At 45.0% G+C, this 3,793-nt stretch overlaps 1 long non-coding RNA gene across 1 annotated transcript; it reads left to right on the top strand.

The window, feature by feature from the left end:
- Nucleotides 1-386: 386 nt before the first annotated feature.
- LOC136368718 (uncharacterized) lies at nucleotides 387-2,772 on the top strand. Its single transcript, XR_010744896.1, has 3 exons — nucleotides 387-514; nucleotides 646-802; nucleotides 2,357-2,772. It is a non-coding gene; the product is annotated as an uncharacterized lncRNA (long non-coding RNA).
- The last annotated feature ends 1,021 nt before the right edge of the window (nucleotides 2,773-3,793 follow it).

Raw genomic sequence — 3,793 nt, 5'->3', positions numbered from 1 at the left:
AATATGCACAAACCCTCTTCTAGAGAAACCAGGAATTAATGGTCTTCTGAGCTGGTTTCTTTCAGGCCATTTTTACCGGAGCAAGTGTTGAAAATAAAGATTTAAACTCCATTTTCAAGTGCAGCTCTGAACACTGTGAATTGCTTAATTCATCTTAATAGAGGTGTTCACTCTGAACCTGAAAAGCTTTTAGTTGAGATTGAGCCTGTGGTTTGATATTACAAATTGCTTGGTGGTAACATTGGTTTAAGACACTGTTGTCTCCTGGCCTCTGGTTCCTGCTGCTCTGCTGGCACAGCCGCTCCTGTGGTTGGGAACCAGGTGGGAGGAGCCCTCTGGCTTGGAAAGGGGGGAAAAAAAAGGTTTCGCGTGTTTGGTTTTTTGTTTGTTTGTTTGTTTAAAGCAGTAAAGTTCCTCTGTCTGGTTCAGTGCCTGGTCACAGCAGTTTTCCTGGCACCAGTGAGTGGAAAGAGCACTTTGGCATGGAGAGGAAATGAGCAGCGGAGGGTGAAAGGTGAGCAGCAATTACTGGTGCTGGGAATGTCCCAGTGTACTTTAATATCAGCCCATGATCTGCAGCTGATCTCAACATGTGAAAAATGTCCAAATACCTTTCAAATTGTCGGGTTTAATCTTTGCTTTTAGGTGTCCTGGCAGGCACTTTGCATTTGTGTCCTTATCTCCCAGTCTCCAGCTGTCTTCAAAGGCTCCCCAGCTACTGTGTCCTGCAAGTTCAAAACCCTGCAGCCCACTGGGACTGGAAATGTGTGAAGGAGCACAAGGATTGCAGTTGAATGACACTGTAAGTATCAGTTGTCTGCAAGGAATGTTTCCCTCATTTCCAGAAGGAGTTCATTGAGAAAGAACCTGATTTAAAATAAGTGAAAGCTGGGTTTCCACGGTGACTTTCTCAAATTTAGAAGATCTTGTCCTTTAAATCCAGTTTGCCATGGGACATAAAGTTCATTTGCTATAGACCACATCAAACCAGCTGAGCCCAGAGAAGAATATGGTGAGGTGCCTGGAAAACAAAGAAACCTCTGTAAAAAACAGACTTTTGTGGCACTAGAAAGTGGGAAATGTTCTTACTGAAAATTTGTCACCCCGCTCCCAGAATGGAGTTCCCTGATAAATAAATTCCCTGCAAAAGACTGACAAAATAAGCTGACACAGAACAGTGTACTACCGATATGGTTTGGTTAAAGAAATATTCATTTTGTTTAATAAATTATGATGGTTTTGATAAAATTTCCCTTTGCAAATTTGAGTTGTACTTGACAGGAGAAAATTGGAACCTCCAAAGCCTGTGAAAAAATGTGTGCTGCCCTCAGTCCACATCCAGAGCAAAATTCAAATAGTTCCCATCAGTATCTGGCATACAAGTGGAAAGGGCAGCTTAGCAGAGTTTCTTTGGTTATAAATAGTGGTGTGTATATATACATATAATAGTACAGTGACACAGCTGGGCATCTCAGATCTGTCCCTTGATTAACATATCCCATCAGTGGGACTGCTGGGCCCTGACGTGTGGAGTTTTCCCCAGAACTCAGTGGGAAACTTGTGCTGGCAGTGAGAACCCCATTCCCCTCTCCATCCTCTCTCCCTGTGATGCCAGTGCTGTGAGAAAAAGCAAGAGATGGAGAGAGGAATCTCAGATTTCTTCCCAGTGACACAGACAGAGGCAGCTCAGGGGAATCCTGCCCAGCAGAGGTTAATGTGACCCACATATAATTGTGTGAAAAGATGCCACTCTGTGCCTTTGTCAAAGAGGCTTCTCGTTACAGCCAGAGCTCCCCAGCCCCTTCAGCAAAGCACAGTTTTCTTGCATTAAATCACCACTGCCCTCTTGCCAGCTGCTTAGAGTTTGCACATTATACAGAGGAGATATCTAATATATATTTATATATTTTTAAAATGTGACAGATTGTCTTGTAACATATGTGGTGCTGCCTTGAAATGAGCTCTGTGCATGTGATGGCCGAGCCAGCAGCCCCTGTGTGTGTGTGTGTGTGTGGTTTGTGTTTTATTCCCTCTGCTGGAAATCTGAGAGCCTGGGACACTGGAGCTTTTCATGTTGCCTTTTCTCTGAAATATTCATGACGAGTTGATGACCTTGATTCTTTGATACCTGCCATTTATTTCTGTGCCACTGCTGATAACTGCTGCTAAGTACATATGTCAGTGCCATGGTTGAATGAGTGGGATGATAAGGAGAGGGAGAGCATCTCTGGGATTCATGTGCTGGAATAAGATTACTTTAGAAACTCTGAGGGCATTTTAGGAGCCTGCCACACCACCTCATTCACCCCACTTTGGTTTTTCTGACTAAAGCCTGTTTCCTTTGCTTCTCCTCCAGCTTTTCCTTCTGCCTTGGAAATCTGCTAGGTCGCTGCTGCTTTCCTCAAAGATGATCCTTGGCTTGCTGTCAAGTGAATTGCTAATGAATTAGTTACACTTACATTTTGAAGAAAGAGATGTGAGTCTGGGGACACCCAAGGAATTCTTCCTCAGCCAGAAACAGATCCTCATTGAAATGGACTCCAGGAAGTTTGATTAGATGATTTGGGCATTTTGGTGCCCTTTAGAGATGAGGAAAGATGAGGATAGAGCAGAGGAAGATAAGAAGAAGGCAAGCAGGTAAGCAGCAGTATCACCTTGTGAGTGTGACATTTAAGCAGGCAAATCTCATTGATGTTTGTGAGACCATTCTTTGGAAGGAGTCTGACCTGCCAGGCACAAGGTTTTGAGGGTGGAGGATAAAATCAGTGACATAAAGGGTTACAGAATTGACAAAATAATTAAATATATGGGGAAAGAGTTCCTGAGTGAAAATTTAGTCCAACCTGAGCTGATTTTCACTGACATTGCTGGATCAAGGGGCCAGTGTGGTTCCTTTTGACTGCACATTATCCTATGGTCTTTCAGAGACATAACTGGTGTCAGGGCCTGGATTCATCCTGCCTAGTTCAGTTGTTCAGCTGAAATACGGGATTGGGAGACCTGGGCTGGCTGACCTGCTGCAGTTCTGCAGTGGTGATCTGGAGAGGGAAGGCTGCTGCTTTCACCCTCATTCCAGCTGGGCTTTGGATGGAAATTGGGAAGTTCAGATGGAGGCAGCTGGTCCCCATCTGTTGGATGCTGAAGATGGGACTCTGATGAAGAGATGTATTGACAGAGTTTTCCTTCACTTAAACTGTGAAGTGAGGGAAGCCAGAGCAAGGGAGACCTTGGAGAAGAACTTCTGCTGTGGACTCTCTTCTCAGCGTATTCCATACAGAAAATTGCAGCACTGTCTCTTTTCTGGGCTGTCACTTTCCCCTCTCAGGAGTCACAGCATGTGGCTGTACTGCAGTGTACATTCTCCTGAAGATCACTTCCCTTCCCTATGAGAAAATATGGGAAAAGAAAGAGAACACAAGGATGGAAGTAAAATTAGCAAGGCCTAAGGGGCTTCTGCATGTTCTTGTTGAACTGCAGCATCCTGGAGAGGCAGGAGATAAGGTGGCTCAGGGAATGCAGCCTGGTCCAGAGAGGCATTTATTTAAGATTGATATCAAACCTTGGAATTGTGAGTGGGAGGATTTTTGAGGAAGGAACAGGATGTTGCCAGGAGGGAGGGAGGGAGGCTGGGATGATTTATTGTGAGGGTCAGTGGCAGGAAGTCACTGGAGATATGTGATGGTCTAAAACACAGGCCAAGGAACCCGCGTGCGGACACTCAGAGGTTCTGGCTCCTCAGAACAGGGCCAGCACAGTGACTGGGTGGTCTGATTTAGGGTCATCCTTGGTGGTC

The sequence above is a fragment of the Sylvia atricapilla genome, chromosome 17, assembly GCF_009819655.1.
Source record: "Sylvia atricapilla isolate bSylAtr1 chromosome 17, bSylAtr1.pri, whole genome shotgun sequence".
NCBI lineage: Eukaryota > Metazoa > Chordata > Aves > Passeriformes > Sylviidae > Sylvia > Sylvia atricapilla.
Note: the sequence above shows the minus strand (reverse complement) of the source record. Positions and strands in the feature narration are given on the sequence as shown.